Raw genomic sequence first — 23,719 nt, 5'->3', positions numbered from 1 at the left:
GAACACCTGGATGTTCGGGTTCGAGAAGTTCGGCCGAACATCCCGGAAATGTTCGGGTTCGGGATCCGAACCCGATCCGAACTTCGTCCCGAACCCGAACCCCATTGAAGTCAATGGGGACCCGAACTTTTCGGCACTAAAAAGGCTGTAAAACAGCCCAGGAAAGAGCTAGAGGGCTGCAAAAGGCAGCAACATGTAGGTAAATCCCCTGCAAACAAATGTGGATAGGGAAATGAATTAAAATAAAAATTAAATAAATAAAAATTAACCAAAATCAATTGGAGAGAGGTTCCATAGCAGAGAATCTGGCTTCCCGTCACCCACCACTGGAACAATTCTAGTAAGAAGCAGGGCGGCAATACCAAAGGGTTAGACGGATCGTTAGTGATAGGGATATGTGTCAAACAAGATTAGACGATATGACCAATAAATTTAGAGAGCGAGGCTACCCCCCTGATCTATTGAAAATACAGCGTAATAAAGCTGAGATTACACCACCAGATAGAACTAAGAAAGAAACAAGGATCCCCTTAGTGATTAAATACCATCCCTGGTCCCAGCGCCTTAGGACTATTGTTAATCAACATTGGCACATATTATCTAAGTCCTATCCACGGATAGGAGAGTTCCAGAGGCCACCCATGATATGCTATAAACGGGCAGAAAATATTAGGGATAAAATAGTCCGGGCGGATGTGGGAAGTAATAAAATAGAAAGAGGACAGAGTACTTTATCTACACCTAGACGGGGCACTTTTCCTTGTTTAAACTGTGTCAATTGTTCCAGCGTTATAAAGGGTTCATGTTTCTCCCACCCTCACTCAGGTGAAAATATTCCAATAAGGGGCACGTTCACTTGTGATAGTAGATTTGTGGTTTACATTCTTAAATGTCCATGTGGATTACTATATGTGGGGGAAACCTCAATGAGAATGAAGGACAGACTAAGTAAACACAAATCTACTATCCGTAAACAGAATTTATTACTCCCAATACCCCTTCATTTTTATGATAAAAAACACAACATCTCGCAGTTGAGGTATCAGATTATTGAAGGTGTATCATTACCCCGTCGAGGGGGTGACAGAAATAAATTGTTATTGAAAAGGGAGGCTTACTGGATCCATCGTCTTCAGACAATGGAGCCCAGGGGCCTCAATCGTGAGTACAATGTGTCCTGCTTCCTATAAGGCATTCGGCCTTATGCAATCTGATAAATATATTTCTTTTTTTCTTCAGCGTGATTAATCACTGCAAGAATGGACTATGTGACTGAAAATCTTCGCCAGTATAGAGTGGATATGTTTTTTGCGAATTTTCAATTGCGAATTTTCAGTTGCGAATTTTCAGTTGCGAATTTTCAATTGCGAATTTTCAATTTTCAATTGCGAATTTTTCAATGCGAATTTTCAATTGCGAATTTTTCAATGCAAATTTTTCATTGCGATTATTTGATATGCGAATTTTATTTAATGAGGGAGGCGGAGCTTCTTTGATGATGTCAGTTCCTTTGTGTTTCATTTATGTATAAATAGCTGGAGTGTAAGATGTTTTATGCAGTCTGATGAAAGCACATCTGTGCTGAAACGCGTCACTATGCCATTTTGAATATGTGACTGAATAAATCTACATTGTGATCTACATCAGCGAAGTGCCGGTCCTTTCCTTTGAAACCACCACTGGAACAGTCCATTCTCAGATATTTAGGCCCCGGCACCCAGGCAGAGGAGAGAGGTCCCGTAACAGAGAATCTGTCTTCATGTCAGCAGAGAATTAGTCTGCATGTCATAGCAGAGAATGAGGCTTCACGTCAGCCACCACTGCAACAGTCCATTGGCATATATTTAGGCCCAGCACCCAGGCAGAGGAGGGAGGTCCCGTAACAGAGAATCTGGCTTCATGTCAGCAGAGAATCAGTCTGCATGTCATAGCAGAGAATGAGGCTTCACGTCAGCCACCACTGCAACAGTCCATTGGCATATATTTAGGCCTAGCACACAGGCAGAGGAGAGAGGTCCCGTAACAGACAATCTGGCTTCATGTCAGCAGAGAATCAGTCTGCATGTCATAGCAGAGAATGAGGCTTCACGTCAGCCACCACTGCAACAGTCCATTGGCATATATTTAGGCCCAGCACACAGGCAGAGCAGAGAGGTCCCGTAACAGACAATCTGGCTTCATGACAGCAGAGAATCAGTCTGCATGTCATAGCAGAGAATCAGGCTTCACGTCAGCCACCACTGCAACAGTCCATTGTCATAAATTTAGGCCCAGCACCCAGGCAGAGGAGAGAGGACCCGTAACAGACAATCTGGCTTCATGTCAGCAGAGAATTAGTCTGCATGTCATAGCAGAGAATCAGGCTTCATGTCAGCCACCACTGCAACAGTCCATTGGCATATATTTAGGCCTAGCACACAGGCAGAGGAGAGGTTCATTCAACTTTGGGTAGCCTCGCAATATAATGGTAAAATGAAAATAAAAATAGGATTGAATGAGGAAGTGCCCTGGAGTCCAATAATATATGGTTATGGGGAGGTAGTTAATGTCTAATCTGGACAAGGGACGGACAGGTCCTGTGGGATCCATGCCTGGTTCATTTTTATGAACGTCAGCTTGTCCACATTGGCTGTAGACAGGCGGCTGCGTTTGTCTGTAATGACGCCCCCTGCCGTGCTGAATACACGTTCAGACAAAACGCTGGCTGCCGGGCAGGCCAGCACCTCCAAGGCATAAAAGGCTAGCTCTGGCCACGTGGACAATTTAGAGACCCAGAAGTTGAATGGGGCCGAACCATCAGTCAGTACGTGGAGGGGTGTGCACACGTACTGTTCCACCATGTTAGTGAAATGTTGCCTCCTGCTAACACGTTGCGTATCAGGTGGTGGTGCAGTTAGCTGTGGCGTGTTGACAAAAGTTTTCCACATCTCTGCCATGCTAACCCTGCCCTCAGAGGAGCTGGCCGTGACACAGCTGCCTTGGCGACCTCTTGCTCCTCCTCTGCCTTGGCCTTGGGCTTCCACTTGTTCCCCTGTGACATTTGGGAATGCTCTCAGTAGCGCGTCTACCAACGTGCGCTTGTACTCGCGCATCTTCCTATCACGCTCCAGTGCAGGAAGTAAGGTGGGCACATTGTCTTTGTAGCGTGGATCCAGCAGGGTGGCAACCCAGTAGTCCGCACAGGTTAAAATGTGGGCAACTCTGCTGTCGTTGCGCAGGCACTGCAGCATGTAGTCGCTCATGTGTGCCAGGCTGCCCAGGGGTAAGGACAAGCTGTCCTCTGTGGGAGGCGTATCGTCATCGTCCTGCCTTTCCCCCCAGCCACGCACCAGTGATGGACCCGAGCTGCGTTGGGTGCCACCCCGCTGTGACCATGCTTCATCCTCATCCTCCTCCACCTCCTCCTCATCCTCGTCCTCCTCGTCCTCCAGTAGTGGGCCCTGGCTGGCCACATTTGTACCTGGCCTCTGCTGTTGCCAAAAACCTCCCTCTGAGTCACTTCGAAGAGACTGGCCTGAAAGTGCTAAAAATGACCCCTCTTCCTCCTCCTCCTCCTCCTCCTCCTGGGCCACCTCCTCTTCCATCATCGCCCTAAGTGTTTTCTCAAGGAGACATAGAAGTGGTATTGTAACGCTGATAACGGTGTCATCGCCACTGGCCATGTTGGTGGAGTACTCGAAACAGCGCAACAGGGCACACAGGTCTCGCATGGAGGCCCAGTCATTGGTGGTGAAGTGGTGCTGTTCTGTAGTGCGACTGACCCGTGCGTGCTGCAGCTGAAACTCCACTATGGCCTGCTGCTGCTCGCACAGTCTGTCCAGCATGTGCAAGGTGGAGTTCCACCTGGTGGGCACGTCGCATATGAGGCGGTGAGCGGGAAGGCCGAAGTTACGCTGTAGCGCAGACAGGCGAGCAGCAGCAGGATGTGAACGCCGGAAGCGCGAACAGACGGCCCGCACTTTATGCAGCAGCTCTGACATGTCGGGGTAGTTGTGAATGAACTTCTGCACCACCAAATTCAGCACATGCGCCAAGCAAGGGATGTGCGTCAAATTGGCTAGTCCCAGAGCTGCAACGAGATTTCGCCCATTATCACACACCACCAGGCCGGGCTTGAGGCTCACCGGCAGCAACCACTCGTCGGTCTGTTGTTCAATACCCCGCCACAACTCCTGTGCGGTGTGGGGCCTGTCCCCCAAACATATGAGTTTCAGAATGGCCTGCTGACGTTTACCCCGGGCTGTGCTGAAGTTGGTGGTGAAGGTGTGTGGCTGACTGGATGAGCAGGTGGAAGAAGAGGAGGAGGAAGCCGAGAAGGAGGAGGTGGCAACAGGAGGCAAAGAATGTTGCCCTGCGATCCTTGGCGGCGGAAGGACGTGCGCCAAACAGCTCTCCGCCTGGGGCCCAGCTGCCACTACATTTACCCAGTGTGCAGTTAGGGAGATATAGCGTCCCTGGCCGTGCTTACTGGTCCACGTATCTGTGGTTAGGTGGACCTTGCTACAGATGGCGTTGCGCAGTGCACACTTGATTTTATGGGATACTTGGTTGTGCAGGGAAGGCACGGCTCTCTTGGAGAAGTAGTGCCGGCTGGGAACAACATACTGTGGGATAGCAAGCGACATGAGCTGTTTGAAGCTGTCTGTGTCCACCAGCCTAAATGACAGCATTTCATAGGCCAGTAGTTTAGAAATGCTGGCATTCAGGGCCAGGGATCGAGGGTGGCTAGGTGGGAATTTACGCTTTCTATCAAATGTTTGTGAGATGGAGAGCTGAACGCTGGCGTGTGACATGGTTGAGACGCTTGGTGACGGAGGTGGTGGTGGTGGTGTTGGTGGTACATCCCCTGTTTGCTGGGCGGCAGGTGCCAACGTTCCTCCAGAGGTGGAGGAAGAGGCCGAGGCGGCAGCAGCAGAATAGGCCGAGGCGGCAGCAGCAGAAGAGGTAGCAGGGGGAGCCTGAGTGACTTCCTTGGTTTTAAGGTGTTTACTCCACTGCAGTTCATGCTTTGCATGCAGGTGCCTGGTCATGCAGGTTGTGCTCAGGTTCAGAACGTTAATGCCTCGCTTCAGGCTCTGATGGCACAGCGTGCAAACCACTCGGGTCTTGTCGTCAGCACATTGTTTGAAGAAGTGCCATGCCAGGGAACTCCTTGAAGCTGCCTTTGGGGTGCTCGGTCCCAGATGGCGGCGGTCAGTAGCAGGCGGAGTCTCTTGGCGGCGGGTGTTCTGCTTTTGCCCACTGCTCCCTCTTTTGCTACGCTGTTGGCTCGGTCTCACCACTGCCTCTTCCTCCGAACTGTGAAAGTCAGTGGCACGACCTTCATTCCATGTGGGGTCTAGGACCTCATCGTCCCCTGCATCGTCTTCCACCCAGTCTTGATCCCTGACCTCCTGTTCAGTCTGCACACTGCAGAAAGACGCAGCAGTTGGCACCTGTGTTTCGTCATCATCAGAGACATGCTGAGGTGGTATTCCCATGTCCTCATCATCAGGAAACATAAGTGGTTGTGCGTCAGTGCATTCTATGTCTTTCACCGCTGGGGAAGGGCTAGGTGGATGCCCTTGGGAAACCCTGCCAGCGGAGTCTTCAAACAGCATAAGAGACTGCTGCATAACTTGAGGCTGAGACAGTTTCCCTGGTATGCATGGGGGTGATGTGACAGACTGATGGGGTTGGTTTTCAGGCGCCATCTGTGCGCTTTCTGCAGAAGACTGGGTGGGAGATAATGTGAACGTGCTGGATCCACTGTCGGCCACCCAATTGACTAATGCCTGTACCTGCTCAGGCCTTACCATCCTTAGAACGGCATTGGGCCCCACCATATATCGCTGTAAATTCTGGCGGCTACTGGGACCTGAGGTAGTTGGTACACTAGGACGTGTGGATGTGGCAGAACGGCCACGTCCTCTCCCAGCACCAGAGGGTCCACTAACACCACCACGACCATGTCCACGTCCGCGTCCCTTACTAGATGTTTTTCTCATTGTTATGGTTCACCACAACAACAAATATATTATTTGGCCCAATGTATTGTATTCAAATTCAGCGGGATATAAATTTGAGGCCTAGTATTTAGGCGCTGGGTGACCGGTATGGATTTAGTGACAGAATTAGACTTGGAAATGCACAGAAGCGTGTGTGTGTGAAGTTATTCTGAATGACCCAATGTGCACCTTGAATATTATATACCCTTTTAGGGATAGATTTCAAATAGCTCTGATATAGCAGAAACCACTAAATTATGAAATTGCTAAATTGGGAATTGTATTTCAACCCAGAACAAGAAATGTGCTTGAACGGACACTAAATAACTCGCCCAGCTACAGCACTAACGAGAGATTTAGCAGGATATAAATTTGAGGCCTAGTATTTAGGCGCTGGGTGACAGGTATGGGTTTAGTGACAGAATTAGACTTGGAAATACACAGTAGCGGGTGTGTGTGAAGTTATTCTGAATGACCCAATGTGCACCTTGAATATTATATACCCTTTTAGGGATAGATTTCAAATAGCTCTGATATAGCAGAAACCACTAAATTATGAAATTGCTAAATTGGGAATTGTATTTCAACCCAGAACAAGAAATGTGCTTGAACGGACACTAAATAACTCGCCCAGCTACAGCACTAACGAGAGATTTAGCAGGATATAAATTTGAGGCCTAGTATTTAGGCGCTGGGTGACAGGTATGGGTTTAGTGACAGAATTAGACTTGGAAATACACAGTAGCGGGTGTGTGTGAAGTTATTCTGAATGACCCAATGTGCACCTTGAATATTATATACCCTTTTAGGGATAGATTTCAAATAGCTCTGATATAGCAGAAACCACTAAATTATGAAATTGCTAAATTGGGAATTGTATTTCAACCCAGAACAAGAAATGTGCTTGAACGGACACTAAATAACTCGCCCAGCTACAGCACTAACGAGAGATTTAGCAGGATATAAATTTGAGGCCTAGTATTTAGGCGCTGGGTGACAGGTATGGGTTTAGTGACAGAATTAGACTTGGAAATACACAGTAGCGGGTGTGTGTGAAGTTATTCTGAATGACCCAATGTGCACCTTGAATATTATATACCCTTTTAGGGATAGATTTCAAATAGCTCTGATATAGCAGAAACCACTAAATTATGAAATTGCTAAATTGGGAATTGTATTTCAACCCAGAACAAGAAATGTGCTTGAACGGACACTAAATAACTCGCCCAGCTACAGCACTAAGGACAGATTTAGCTGGATATAAATTTGAGGCCTAGTATTTAGGCGCTGGGTGACAGGTATGGGTTTAGTGACAGAATTAGACTTGGAAATACACAGTAGCGGGTGTGTGTGAAGTTATTCTGAATGACCCAATGTGCACCTTGAATATTATATACCCTTTTAGGGATAGATTTCAAATAGCTCTGATATAGCAGAAACCACTAAATTATGAAATTGCTAAATTGGGAATTGTATTTCAACCCAGAACAAGAAATGTGCTTGAACGGACACTAAATAACTCGCCCAGCTACAGCACTAACGAGAGATTTAGCAGGATATAAATTTGAGGCCTAGTATTTAGGCGCTGGGTGACAGGTATGGGTTTAGTGACAGAATTAGACTTGGAAATACACAGTAGCGGGTGTGTGTGAAGTTATTCTGAATGACCCAATGTGCACCTTGAATATTATATACCCTTTTAGGGATAGATTTCAAATAGCTCTGATATAGCAGAAACCACTAAATTATGAAATTGCTAAATTGGGAATTGTATTTCAACCCAGAACAAGAAATGTGCTTGAACGGACACTAAATAACTCGCCCAGCTACAGCACTAACGAGAGATTTAGCAGGATATAAATTTGAGGCCTAGTATTTAGGCGCTGGGTGACAGGTATGGGTTTAGTGACAGAATTAGACTTGGAAATACACAGTAGCGGGTGTGTGTGAAGTTATTCTGAATGACCCAATGTGCACCTTGAATATTATATACCCTTTTAGGGATAGATTTCAAATAGCTCTGATATAGCAGAAACCACTAAATTATGAAATTGCTAAATTGGGAATTGTATTTCAACCCAGAACAAGAAATGTGCTTGAACGGACACTAAATAACTCGCCCAGCTACAGCACTAACGAGAGATTTAGCAGGATATAAATTTGAGGCCTAGTATTTAGGCGCTGGGTGACAGGTATGGGTTTAGTGACAGAATTAGACTTGGAAATACACAGTAGCGGGTGTGTGTGAAGTTATTCTGAATGACCCAATGTGCACCTTGAATATTATATACCCTTTTAGGGATAGATTTCAAATAGCTCTGATATAGCAGAAACCACTAAATTATGAAATTGCTAAATTGGGAATTGTATTTCAACCCAGAACAAGAAATGTGCTTGAACGGACACTAAATAACTCGCCCAGCTACAGCACTAACGAGAGATTTAGCAGGATATAAATTTGAGGCCTAGTATTTAGGCGCTGGGTGACAGGTATGGGTTTAGTGACAGAATTAGACTTGGAAATACACAGTAGCGGGTGTGTGTGAAGTTATTCTGAATGACCCAATGTGCACCTTGAATATTATATACCCTTTTAGGGATAGATTTCAAATAGCTCTGATATAGCAGAAACCACTAAATTATGAAATTGCTAAATTGGGAATTGTATTTCAACCCAGAACAAGAAATGTGCTTGAACGGACACTAAATAACTCGCCCAGCTACAGCACTAACGAGAGATTTAGCAGGATATAAATTTGAGGCCTAGTATTTAGGCGCTGGGTGACAGGTATGGGTTTAGTGACAGAATTAGACTTGGAAATACACAGTAGCGGGTGTGTGTGAAGTTATTCTGAATGACCCAATGTGCACCTTGAATATTATATACCCTTTTAGGGATAGATTTCAAATAGCTCTGATATAGCAGAAACCACTAAATTATGAAATTGCTAAATTGGGAATTGTATTTCAACCCAGAACAAGAAATGTGCTTGAACGGACACTAAATAACTCGCCCAGCTACAGCACTAACGAGAGATTTAGCAGGATATAAATTTGAGGCCTAGTATTTAGGCGCTGGGTGACAGGTATGGGTTTAGTGACAGAATTAGACTTGGAAATACACAGTAGCGGGTGTGTGTGAAGTTATTCTGAATGACCCAATGTGCACCTTGAATATTATATACCCTTTTAGGGATAGATTTCAAATAGCTCTGATATAGCAGAAACCACTAAATTATGAAATTGCTAAATTGGGAATTGTATTTCAACCCAGAACAAGAAATGTGCTTGAACGGACACTAAATAACTCGCCCAGCTACAGCACTAAGGACAGATTTAGCTGGATATAAATTTGAGGCCTAGTATTTAGGCGCTGGGTGACAGGTATGGGTTTAGTGACAGAATTAGACTTGGAAATACACAGTAGCGGGTGTGTGTGAAGTTATTCTGAATGACCCAATGTGCACCTTGAATATTATATACCCTTTTAGGGATAGATTTCAAATAGCTCTGATATAGCAGAAACCACTAAATTATGAAATTGCTAAATTGGGAATTGTATTTCAACCCAGAACAAGAAATGTGCTTGAACGGACACTAAATAACTCGCCCAGCTACAGCACTAACGAGAGATTTAGCAGGATATAAATTTGAGGCCTAGTATTTAGGCGCTGGGTGACAGGTATGGGTTTAGTGACAGAATTAGACTTGGAAATACACAGTAGCGGGTGTGTGTGAAGTTATTCTGAATGACCCAATGTGCACCTTGAATATGATCTACCCTTTTAGGGATAGATTTCAAATAGCTCTGATATAGCAGAAACCACTAAATTATGAAATTGCTAAATTGGGAATTGTATTTCAACCCAGAACAAGAAATGTGCTTGAACGGACACTAAATAACTCGCCCAGCTACAGCACTAAGGACAGATTTAGCTGGATATAAATTTGAGGCCTAGTATTTAGGCGCTGGGTGACAGGTATGGGTTTAGTGACAGAATTAGACTTGGAAATGCACAGTAGCGGGTGTGTGAAGTTATTCTGAATGACCCTATGTGCACCTTGAATATTATATACCCTTTTAGGGATAGATTTCAAATAGCTCTGATACAGCAGAAACCACTAAATTTTTAAATTGCTAAATTGGGAATTGTATTTCAACCCAGAACAAAAAATGTGCTTTGACGGACACTAAATAACTTTCCCAGCCACAACAGGACAGCGGTAACGAGAGATTTAGCGGGATATAAATTTGAGGCCTAGTATTTAGGCGCTGGGTGACCGGTATGGATTTAGTGACAGAATTAGACTGGGATATGGCCAAAAAATAACCACACTATTGCTGGTTAAATGCACTTGGTGATGGGCGCAGCTTGCCCCTGATGTAGTATATGGCCAAAAAATGAACAGACTATTGCTGGTTAAATGCACTTGGTGTCACAGCTTGACCAACCACACTACTGAGGGTTAAATGCACTTGGTGACGGGCGCAGCTTGCCCCTGATTTAGTATATGGCCAAAAAATGAACAGACTATTGCTGGTTAAATGCACTTGGTGTGATAGCTTGACCAACCACACTACTGAGGGTTAAATGCACTTGGTGTGACAGCTTCACCCTGATGTAGGCTTTAGCCAAAAAACAACCACACCATTGAGGGTTAAATGCACTTGGTCGCAGCTTGTGCTGGCGCACCACAAGACACAAAATGGCCGCCGATCACCCCAGAAAAATGTGACTGACAAACGGTCTGGGCAGCCTAAAAACAGTGAGCAATTGAGGATCAGCAGCTCAATGATCCACAGCTGCAGATCGATCAGTTAATCAAGTCCTTTGGAGGAGTTAATCTGCCTAATCTCGCCCTACTGTCGCAGCCGCAACCTCTCCCTACGCTAATCAGAGCAGAGTGACGGGCGGCGCTATGTGACTCCAGCTTAAATAGAGGCTGGGTCACATGGTGCTCTGGCCAATCACAGCCATGCCAATAGTAGGCATGGCTGTGATGGCCTCTTGGGGCAAGTAGTATGACGCTTGTTGATTGGCTGCTTAGCAGCCTTTCAAAAAGCGCCAAGAAAGCGTCACAAAAGCGCGAAGAAAGCGACGAACACCGAACCCGAACCCGGACTTTTACGAAAATGTCCGGGTTCGGGTCCGTGTCACGGACACCCCAAAATTCGGTACGAACCCGAACTATACAGTTCGAGTTTGCTCATCCCTAGTTAAAACTTTTTTTTTTCATATTTTCCTCCTCAAACCGTCTTATGGGGCGAAAAATACGGTATGTGCATAACTTTTGTTACATCAGCTGCATCTATACAGTTAAAATGGCAGAATTGGCACTTGCTCTAGTCCTGCCAGCTTAACCCATGTGTCAGCTGTAGGTTATAGCTGACACCAACAGTTAATGACACAGTTTCAACTCCATAACTGTGCTACTTATCTAGGGAGCAGTCCCTGCCTCTCAGTGTCCTATTAGAAATAGGATATTACTAATAGGACTATAAAGGGCAGGGACTGAACCTCTCAACTTGACCATACAAGGGTGTATATAGGGGGTTATTATGTATACTGTATATGCCCTATATGTGTGCATTAATATACTGTATTCCACATTACACACTCAGCCAGCAGAGGCAGCAGTCAGCACATTGACAGGACAGTGTGTGTGACTACACTAACAGTCACTTACAGAAATAATGGCTGTCTACCCCATCTGTGCTGGCTGAGGAAGGGCTCTGAGAGTAGGACCTGTGCTTCTGATGGCTTCTTTCTGTGCTGTCTCAATAAAATTAGAGATGATGCAGTTGATGGGCAGCAGCAGAGGCAAGGAGGAAGCGAGGCAGGTATTCCAGTCAGAAAAGGGGCGGAGCTATTCAGCCTCCCTGGGCCCCCCAGACTGTCGGGCCCCATAGCAAGTGCGTGGTCTGCCTCTATGAGCGGTATGCCAGGGCATTATACACATTTTACTTAAAGGGAATGCATCACATATATTTTTTTTTAATTAAAACCAGGTGCTGAAACATATTCTTCTTTCTAATTTGTTTTTGTTTTGTGATTACAGATTTTTTTAATACTTATTTTACATGACCTGCTGTTAACAGCATTCACAGATCTAATTTACAGCAGCCACATGGACCACGGAATCCTTTAGTCTGAAGATCTTCATTGTCTTCCATGGGAGAGTATACTGGGCATAATCTGTGACATATGCGGGGTCACTATGCGGCAGTAGGAAAAGGTGAGATATGACCATTGCCTATTTTGACTTGTGTGATTATCTTTATTTAGGTGTTACCTGTCATTATAATCCTACCAGTGATGATGATAATGAGATGACTTGTATAACGGCTCGGAGGTAAATCTGCAGCACAATCCACAGGGGACAGTGGAAAATGCACTGTAGACATATGGCAAACTTAAAGGGGTTGTCCAAGTTATTTTTATTGATGACCTATCCTCAGGATAAGTAATCAATATCAGATCGGCGGGGGTCTAACACCCGGCATCCCCACTGATCAGCTGTTTAAAGAGAAGGTGTGCTGTGCCAGTGCTGCCTCCTCTTCACTCTTTAAAGGGAACCTGTCACCGGGATTTTGTGTATAGAGCTGAGGACATGGGTTGCTAGATGGTCGCTAGCACATCCGCAATACCCAGTCCCCATAGCTCTGTGTGCTTTTATTGTGGAAAAAAACCGATTTAATACATATGCAAATTAACCTGAGATGAGTCCTGTATGTGAGAGGAGTCAGGGACAGGACTCATCTCAGGTTAATTTGCATATCTATCAAATTGGTTTTGCTATGGGGACTGGGTATTGCGGATGTGCTTGCGGCCATCTAGCAACCCATGTCCTCAGCTCTATACACAAAATCCCGGTGACAGGTTCCCTTTAACTACTAGCCGTCGCATCTGCAGTGGTGAGCAGGTGTAATTACACCTAAGCCATCCCACTGATTTTCAATTTCAGAAGTTTATAGGAAGGAGCCGTCCCATTGAAATAAATGGGACAGCTTAGGTGTAGGGTTGAGCGAACCCGAACTGCAAAGTTCGGGTTCGTACTGAACTTTGCGACTTCGGGTACCCGAACCTGGACTTTTTCACTGAAGTTCGGTGTTTGGGTGATTTTATTACTTTCCATTATAACATGGTTAGAACGGAAAATAGCATTCTTAAGACAGAATGCTAAATAAAATGGCCATTGAGAGGTTAAAAATAATAATAATAATCACCACGTGGTGAGCGCGGTGACATCATCGCAGGTTGTTTTGCAGGTCGTTTTGCAGGTCCTGAAGAAAGAAGAGGTTACCCACTGTGCGATCAAGTGGATGAGGCGAGTTTTTATTTATTTATTATTTTTAACCCCTCAATGGCCATTTTATTTAGCATTCTGTCTTAAGAATGCTATTATTTTCCGTTATAACATCATAATAAAGTGAAGTTCGGGTCCTCATTCACTTTAATGGGGTCCGGGTTCAGGGTGAATTTCAGGTCAAGTTCGGGTCCCGAACCTGAATTTTGATCTAAAGTTCGGCTGAACCCGGCAAACCCGAACTTCCATGGGTTCGCTCATCCATACTAAGGTGTAATTACACCTGCTCACTGCTGTGGGTGCTCCAGTTCATAAATTTGTTGCAGGCACACAAAGCCAGACTTAAAACTGACATAAAAACAGCAAACTTAAATGGTAAATGACCACCTATAGCTTTGGTCTATTTTAACAACTCTCATTACATAGGGAAATTGACAGCCACCTATGTATATACGAAATGCTATCAATCATTGATAACACTTCCCCTGTTTACAGGGCTGGTGTTTTCCAAACTCTTTTTTTTACTGATGACCTATCCCCTAGATAGGTCATCAATATTTGATCGGTGGGTAGCCAACACCCGGTAATCCCGCCGTCAGCTGTTTGAGAATGCGCCAGTGCTCGCAGTAGCGGCCTTTTCATAGCTTCCCTATGCCATGTGACATCATGTTCATCGGTCACATGGCCTAGGCGCAGATCAGCCCTATTGAAGTATCGCTGAGCTGCGAAACCAAGCACAGCCACTATCACATGGAAGGTGAGCAGAGAGAAAGCCGCAGTGCTACTGTGAGCACCGGAGCCTTCTCAAAAAGCTGATTTGTGGGGGTCCTGGGTGTCGGACCCTCACCGATCAGATACTGATGACCTATCCGGAGAATAGGTGATTACTAGTCTTGGGCGAATAAACCTTCAGATCATAAATCCAAAGTCGATTAGTTCAAATACTTCGATTTTAATGCTGTTTCCGTACAGCATTAAAATGTGTTATCTCCGTGGAGCCAAAGATCTTCTCGCCCGAAGTCGTGCGTCATGGGTGAATTCCTACTGTTTTCATATATGCGTATTTTAAAATAATTAAAAAGAGCAATCCGAACTGCAGTACCAAAGCCTGGTTCGGATCGCTATTTTAAACAGGTTTTTAATATGCAGATATGATTACAGTAAGAATTCACCAAAGTCTTGCGCGACTTTGGGCAAAACAAACTTTGACTCCACAGAGCGATTACATTTTAATGCGGTACGGAAACAGCCTTAAAATCCAAGTATTTGAACAAATCAACTTCGGATCTATAATTCGCTCCAGCCTAGTCATTTGTAAAAAGATCTTTGAAAACTCTTTGGGCTGTTTCACACGAGCGGATACCGTGCGTGACATCCGCTCCGTGAATGACAGCCAAGACCCGATGCAGACTGCGGAGGCACGGAGCAGTAACATGACTGATAATGCTCCGTGCCTCTCTGTGATCTCTTTACTACGGAATCACAGTGACAACTTTATCTCACAAGAGAGGCACGGAGCATTATCAGTCATGTTACTGCTCCGTGCCTCCGCAGTCTGCATCGGGTCTTGGCTGTCATTCACGGAGCGGATGTCACGCACGGTATCCGCTCGTGTGAAACAGCCCTTTAAGTTAGCTAAAGTAAAGCTATAAATGTATAAATTACAAGTGTTACTGAATCTTTTCCCACAAGAATATCCATCAATCTGCTCAGCTTCTCCGGCTCTATAACACACTCTTTTGCTCTACAATGGACTATTGAAGTAGTGAGGGCCCCATGCACACTCCAGTTCTTGCACAATGGCCCTGTGCAGTCCAAACCTGGAACACATCATCTATAAATCATACATACAGTATACTGCAGGTTGCTTTTGTTATCCATTATACATCGATCTATGACCAGAGTATTGTTCTATTACATGTCACATATAGAATAGCAATAACATTACCACTTGTCCTTCTTCAGGGTCATAAAAACGCTCCAAAAGCTGAACCACTGTACTTTTTCCACAGCCGCTGCTTCCAACCAGTGCGAGAGTCTGGCCTTTAGAAACTTTCAAGTCCAGTCCCTGAAGAATCTGAACATTGGGTCTTGTTGGATAAACAAATTGGATGTTTTTAAACTCCAGATTTCCCTCCATTTGTTTCTTTAAAAAAAAAAATATAGAGAGAGGTTATACAGAGATGCAGCTTACAGGCTGTGTTATAGCAGCCCTATAATAATGAGTGAAAACAGTTTTCTAAAACAGCTTTAAATATCTTGCTTAGTGTAACATAAAATGTTATTTGCTTGCAGCCGACACTAGAGAAAGAGCAATTTAAGTCTATGGGTCAGTGAATATCACAGACACAACATGACATCCGTGTTTGGTCTGTGTTAGGTCCACTCATAGGAGATGCTTTTGAAAGTCATTTTCAGCTGAGCAGTGCCTGTGAAATATACAGGGTGGGCCATTTATATGGATACACCTTAATAAAATGGGAATGGTTGGTGATATTAACTTACTGTTTGTGGCACATTAGTATATGTGAGGGGGGGAAACTTTTCAAGATGGGTGGTGACCATGGCAGCCCATTTTGAAGTCGGACATTTTGAATCCAACTTTTGATTTTTTCAATATGAAGAGGGTCATGTGACACATCAAACTTATTGGGAATTTCATAAGAAAAACAATGGTGGTTGGTGCTTGGTTTTAATGTAACTTTATTCTTTCATGAGTTATTTACAAGTTTCTGACCACTTATAAAATGTGCTCAATGTGCTGCCCATTGTGTTGGATTGTCAATGAAACCCTCTTCTCCCACTCTTCACACACTGATAGCAACACTGCAGGAGGAATGCTAGCACAGGCATCCAGTATCCGTAGTTTCAGCATATGCTGTGAAGATACGAGATGTGCAGCACCTGAAACTACGGACACTGGAAGCCTGTGCTATCATTCCTCCTGCAGTGTTGCTATCAGTGTGTGGAGAGTGGGAGAAGAGGGTTGCATTGACAATCCAACACAATGGGCAGCAAATTGAACACATTTTATAAGTGGTCAGAAACTTGTAAATAACTCATGAAAGAATAAAACCAAGCACAACATTGTTTTTCTTGTGAAATTCCCAATATGTTTGATGTGTCACATGACCCTCTTCCTATTGAAAACACAAAAGTTGGATTCAAAATGGCCAACTTCAAAATGGCCGCCATGGTCACCCCCATCTGGAAAAGTTTCCGCCCTCACATATACTAATGTGCCACAAACAGGAAGTTAATATCACCAACCATTCCCATTTTATTAAGGTGTATCCATATAAATGGCCCACCCTGTAGATAACAAACAGAGAGGAAAAACCAAACCAAACAAAGATCATTCACAGACATCTTTATGGATGAAACACATACAGATTTTTTTTTTATGGACGTCAAACGGACACAGAAATCTGAATGAGGACCGAGCTGGTGCCATAGTTGGCAGATGATGGCTGCATTACCCAGTTGACATCCTTATGCAATGTCTGTGATCAGGGATAGCAGATTACTGACCCTTAAGGCCCCTTTCACATGGGCGTTATGGATTGGGGCCGGATGCATTCAGGGAAAATGGTGCAATTTTGACACTAAAACAAGTCAGTTTTTACTGCGATTGCGTTCCTTGTTTGCGTTTTTTCCGTGCGGGTGCAAAACATTTTAATGCGTTTTGCACGCGCGATAGAAAAATCGTCATGTTTGTTACCCAGACCCGAACCCGGACTTCTTCACAGAAGTTCGTGTTTGGGTTAGGTGTTGTGTAGATTGCATTATTTTCACTTTATAGCATGGTTATAAGGTAAAATAATAGCATTATTAATACAGAATGCATAGTACAATAGGCCCGGAGGGGTTAAAAAATAAAAATAGAAATTTAATTCACCTTAATCCACTTGATCACACAGCCCGGCATCTCTTCTGTCTTCTTCTTTGAGATATAGGACTTTTGATCACTGCGCTCATCACATCGTCCATCACATGACCTTTTACCATGGTGACGGACCATGTGACGGACCATGTGATGAGCGCAGTGACGTCATCAAAGGCCCTTTTTCTGTGCACAGCAAAGAAGAAGACAGAAGAGAATCCGGGATGCGCGATCAAGTGGATTAAGGTGAGTTATATTATTTTTTATTTTTTTTAACCCCTCCAGCCTTATTGTACTATGCATTCTGTATTAAGAATGCTATTATTTTCTCTTATAACCATGTTATAAGGGAAAATAATAATGATCGGGTCTCCATCCCGATCGTCTCCTAGCAACCATGCTTGAAAATCGCACCGCATCCGCACTTGGATGCGGATGCTTGAGATTTTCACACAGCCACATTCACTTCTATGGGGCCTGCGTTGCATAAAAAACACTGAATATACAGGCCCTTCTAAAAAAAAATTGCATATTGTGATAAAGTTCATTATTTTCTGTAATGTACTGATAAACATTAGACTTTCATATATTTTTAGATTCATTGGACACAACTGAAGTAGTTAAAGCCTTTTATTGTTTTAATATTGATGATTTTGGCATACAGCTCATGAAAACCCCAAATTCCTATCTAAAAAAAATAGCATATTTCATCCGACCAATAAAAGAAAAGTGTTTTTATTCAAAAAAAGTCAACCTTCAAATAGTTATGTTCAGTTATGCACTCAATACTTGGTCGGGAATCCTTTTGCAGAAATGACTGCTTCAATGTGGCGTGGCATGGAGGCAATCAGCCTGTGGCACTGCTGAGGTGTTATGGAGGCCCAGGAGGCTTCGATAGCGGCCTTAAGCTCATCCAGAGTGTTGGGTCTTGCGTCTCTCAACTTTCTCTTCCCAATATCCCACAGATTCTCTATGGGGTTCAGGTCAGGAGAGTTGGCAGGCCAATTGAGCACAGTAATACCATGGTCAGTAAACCATTTACCAGTGGTTTTGGCACTGTGAGCAGGTGCCAGGTCATGCTGAAAAATGAAATCTTCATCTCCATAAAGCTTTTCAGCAGATGGAAGCATGAAGTGCTCCAAAATCTCCTGATAGCTAGCTGCATTGACCCTGCACTTGATAAAACACAGTGGACCAACACCAGCAGCTGACATGGCACCCCAGACCATCACTGCCTGTGGGTACTTGACACTGGACTTCAGGCATTTTGGCATTTCCCTCTCCCCAGTCTTCCTCCAGACTCTGGCACCTTGATTTCCGAATGACATGCAACAGTCCAGTGCTGCTTCTCTGTAGCCCAGGTCAGGCGCTTCTGCCGCTGTTTCTGGTTCAAAAGTGGCTTGACCTGGGGAATGCGGCACCTGTAGCCCATTTCCTGCACATGCCTGTACACGGTGGCTCTGGATGTTTCTACTCCAGACTCAGTCCACTGCTTCCGCAGGTCCCCCAAGGTCTGGAATCAGTCCTTCTCCACAATCTTCCTCAGGGTCTGGTCAGCTCTTCTCGTTGTGCAGCGTTTTCTGCCACACTTTTTCCTTCCCACAGACTTCCCACTGAGGTGCCTTGATACAGCACTCTGGGAACAGCCTATTCGTTCAGAAATTTCTTTCTGTGTCTTACCCTCTTGCTTGAGGGTGTCAATGATGGCCTTCTGGACAGCAGTCAGGTCGGCAGTCTTACCCATGATTGCGGTTTTGAGTAATGAACCAGGCTGGGAGTTTTTAAAAGCCTCAGGAATCTTTTGCAGGTGTTTAGAGTTAATTCGTTGATTCAGATGATTAGGTTAATAGCTCGTTTAGAGAACCTTTTCATGATATGCTAATTTTTTTAGATAGAAATTTTGGGTTTTCATGAGCTGTATGCCAAAATCATCAATATTAAAACAATAAAAGGCTTGAACTACTTCAGTTGGTGTGTAATGAATCTAAAATATATGAAAGTCTAATGTTTATCAGTACATTACAGAAAATAATGAACTTTATCACGATATGCTAATTTTTTTAGAAGGATCTGTAGAACATGCTGCGATTTTCACGCAACGCACAAGTGATGCGTGAAAATCACCGCTCATGTGCACAGCCCTATTGAAATGAATGGGTCCGGATTTAGTGCGGGTGCAATGTGCTGACGTCACGCATTGCACCAGCGCAGAAAACTCGCTCGTGTGAAAGAGGCCTAAAGGGGTTGTTTCATTTCAGCAAATGGCATTTATCATGTAGAGAAAGTTAATACAAGGCACTTGCTAATGTACTGTGATTTTTCCATATCTCCTCCTTTGCTGGCTGGATTCATTTGTTCATCACATTATACACTGCTCGTTTCCAGGGGTTGTTCCCACCCTGCAACCCAGGAGCGGTAGCTGTGCTTGCAAGCACAACACACTATACGGAAATGTCGGAACTATTAAAATGCAAAAATAATTTTTCTGTACGGTGAACACCATGACATAAAAAAATCTAAATGCTCAAATTTCTGATTTGTATGGTTACACATCACCCCTACCCCAAATAACTTGAACAAACTGATTAAAAAGTCTTTGGCACCCCAAAATGGTACCATTAAAATTACCTCACAAAAAAACACGCTTTCACGCAGGTCTTTAAATCAGAATATAAAAAAAATTATGGGTGTCAAAAAAGGGTGACATAAAACAATTTTTTTCCAAAGTATTTTTACAAGTAGTAAAGCATCAGAAAAAATATACAAATTTGCTATTGCAGTATTCAACTGACCCAAAGAAAGGTAGTGTTTAGTTTTTTTTTTAAGTCAATGGCATTAAAACAAAGCTAAAAAAAAATCTTTTTTTTCACCTTGCAAAGATTTTCCCCCCGTTTTTCCATACATGATATGTCAAAGTAACAAACTACAACTCGTCCTGATAAGTCTTTGTGTAGAAAAAAAAAGTTATAGCGCTTAAAAATTGGGGAGGCAAAAAATGAAAAATATTCATGGCAGAAAGAGGTTCATTATGTCTACTAAATACCTAGGCCCATATTTATTAATCAGCTTACCTCAATTTTTGGGGTAAACTGTTCTATAAAAGGTTACAGAGTGAACTGTATAATTTAATGACCATATATGCCCACACAGATTTCATGCACTCTATCATGAAACAGCTCCAACCGCGATGGACACACAGAGCTATATCAAAACCACGGACAGGTCTTTTGAATATCATTGCTTACTTTGTGACAATGGCACCTTTCGAGGGGTGGGATACATAAGGCAAGAGGGCAGTTAGTTCTTGAAGTTGATGTGTTTTAACCCCTTTCAGGACAGCGTCTTGTTCCATTTTTGCACTTCGTTTTTTTACTGCTATCTTTCCCGCAGCTATAACTTTTTAATTTTTCCTTTCACAAGGCCCCATTCACACGACTGTATTTTTGGTCCGCACCTGATCCAAATTTTTTGACCATTGAATGTAGACCTATTCATTTCAATGGGTCTGCAGTCAGCACATCGTGCACTGTACGCATCCATATGTCCGTTCCACTGTCCAGCAAAAAAGAAAAATGGATGCAACACAGACATCATTCGCATTTTTGCAGGACAAGTTTTGCTTTCATATAGTACCATGTATTATGCCAATGTAGTAGGAAACAGGAAAAAATTCCAAATTGGGTGAAATTTGAAAAAAAAAGAACTCTGCCACAAATTTTTGGGGTTTCTCATGCGGTAAATCTGACCTGTCCCCTTCATTTTCCAGGTCATTACAATTGCAGCGATTTTGTATTTCTATAGTTTTTCTTGTGTTTTAATACTTAAAACTAAAACTTTTAAAAAAATATAAAATATTTTTGCTTTGCAAGTCTACAGAAGGCTCATTTTTTTTTAGGGGGGGGGGGCAATTTGTTCTTTTCATTGATACCATATTGGGGCGCATATAAAAACTTTCTTTAGAGGTGAATCAACAAAAAATTGAAAATCTGCCAGTTTGATTTTTGGTTTACGTTACATTTATATTTTACTAGTGGCGTTTTGGGACAAGCCTATGCATGCCTATGGCTGGGACTATGTCTATACAATGTCTGTGGCTGAATTCCTGCAGATCAGCGCAATCAGTTGCTCGATGGGTCCGCAGTGCGGTGTTTTTGTTGTTGACATGGATCAGTCTACCTGTAATCCGTCTACTTAGTAGTGGGCATTGCAGCTTCATGCTGTTCATTTGAATGGGATAAAGCTACATTAGGCTACATTCACAAGACCGTATGAATGAGTTCACATCCGGGTGCGGACCCATTCATTTCTATGGGGACGCAAAAGATGCGGACAGCACACCGTGTGCTGTCCGCATCAGTTGCTACGTGCCGCGGACCCGCTAAAAAAATAGAATATGTCCTATTCTTGTCCGCAATTGCAGACAAGAATAGGCATTTTCTATGATAGCTGCCGCATGTGCGGTCTGCAAATTGCAGAATGCACATGGGCTGGTATCCGCGTTTTGCGGATCCGCAAAACACAACGTTCATGTGAATGTTGCCTTATCCTAAACTACCTTAGTAGTTGGTGTGCAGGTAGATGGACCCATGTAAACATTGAACAGGCTGCATGCTGAGTTGGACCCACCCCCACTCACCTGATATTGATTGCCTGTACTGAGCATAGGCCATCAATATATTAAACCTGAAAAACCCCTTTAACCCGTTAGTGACCAGCCTGTTTATGGCGTTACTGACCAAGTGTTTTTTTTTTCTTTTTCATTCGCCAAAAGCTACAACTTATATTTTTCCGTCTATGTACCTGAATGAAGGCTTTTTTTTTTTTTTTTTGCAGGACAAGTAATTTTTAATAGAGCCATTTTGAGGTATACATAACTTGCTGATTAATTTTTATTAACTCTATCTGGGAGGGAAATGGGAAAAAAAAGCAATACAGCTGCTGACTTTTATGTTAGAAATTTTTCGGCGTTCATATTTCTCCAAAAATAACTTTATTCTCTGGGTCAGTACAATTACACTGATTAGTGTTAAGCAAATCAAAGTATTCTCACTCAGTGGACTTCAATCTGAATTTCAGGGAATATTCGATTTGCCATGAAGACGAATTTCCTCGTGCTTTGTGGTAACAAATCAAATTTCCCTGAAATGGCGGTAAAAAATAAATAAAAAAAATAATCATACTTGCCTCATCCATTTGAGCACGAAGAGGCGGTTGTGGCCATTTTGCTTGAAGATCCCGTGTTTTCTTTCTTTCATTTTGCTACTTTTGTGCAATAAACTCCTTTTCTTTAAAAGAAGAGAATCTTTTTGCATCTCCGCATCCCAGGACCCATGAGGCCCCTTTCACATAAGCGAGTTTTCTGCACAAGTGCAATGCGTGACGTGAACGCATAGCACCCGCACTGAATCCTGACCCATTCATTTCAATGGATCTGTGTACATGAGCGTTTTTTTTCACGCATCAGTTCTGCATTGTGTGACAAACGCAGCATGTTCTATAGGCCTCATGCACACGGCTTTTGTTTGGGTCCGCATCCGAGCCACCGTTTTGGCGGCTCGGATGCGGACCCATTCATTTCAATGGAGCCGCAAAAGATGCGGACAACACTCCGTGTGCTGTCCGCATACGTGGCTACGTTCCGCGGCCCCGCAAAAAAAATATAACATGTCCTATTCTTGTCCGCAAATTCTTGCCCGCAACACGGGCGCCTTCCGTTTTTTGCGGATTTGCGGTTTGCGGGCTGCAAAAAACGGCACGGTCATGTGCATGAGGCCATATTCTGAGTTTTTCACGCAGCCCTGGCCTCATAGAAGTGAATGGGGCTTCAGTGAAAAATGCATTGCATCCGGAAGTGCGGATGCAATGCGTTTTTCACTGATGGTTGCTAAGAGATGTTGTTTGTAAATTTGGCATGTATTAGTGGCGCAAGAATATATATTATTTGCCTTCAGCGGTGCAGTTATGTTCTGAAGCCTTATGTGGCGTGTATTAGTGGCAATAAAATATAGACTATTTGACGTTCAGCGGTACAGTTATTTGTTCTAAAGTCCTTTTTGGATTGCAGGATAAAACTTACCAGGAAAGATTAAAGGACCTTGACATGTATAGCTTGGAAGAAAGACGAGACAGAGGGGATATGATAGGAACTTTTAAATACATAAAGGGAATCAACAAGGTAAAAGAGGAGAGAATATTTTAAAGAAGAAAAACTGCTACAAGAGGACATAGTTTTAAATTAGAGGGGCAAAGGTTTAAAAGTAATATCAGGAAGTACTACTTTGCAGAGAGAGTAGTGGATGTGTGGAATAGCCTTCCTGCAGAAGTGGTAGCTGCAAATACAGTGAAGGAGTTTAAGCATGCATGGGATAGGCATAAGGCCATCCTTTATATAAGATAGGACCTGGGCCTATTCATAGTATTCAGTATATTGGGCAGACTAGATGGGCCAAATGGTTCTTATCTGCCGACACATTCTATGTTTCTATGTATAAATGGAAAAAAAAGGGCCTATTTGCCATTCAGCGGTGCAGTTATCGGTTAT

At 43.5% G+C, this 23,719-nt stretch overlaps 1 pseudogene; it reads right to left on the bottom strand.

The window, feature by feature from the left end:
* LOC122939475 overlaps positions 1–23,719 on the bottom strand; it is a 200,068-nt pseudogene that overhangs the window by 12,331 nt on the left and 164,018 nt on the right.

This window comes from Bufo gargarizans, chromosome 5, assembly GCF_014858855.1.
Source record: "Bufo gargarizans isolate SCDJY-AF-19 chromosome 5, ASM1485885v1, whole genome shotgun sequence".
NCBI lineage: Eukaryota > Metazoa > Chordata > Amphibia > Anura > Bufonidae > Bufo > Bufo gargarizans.
The sequence above is the reverse complement of the archived record's forward strand: the minus strand, read 5'-3'. Positions and strand labels throughout refer to the sequence as shown.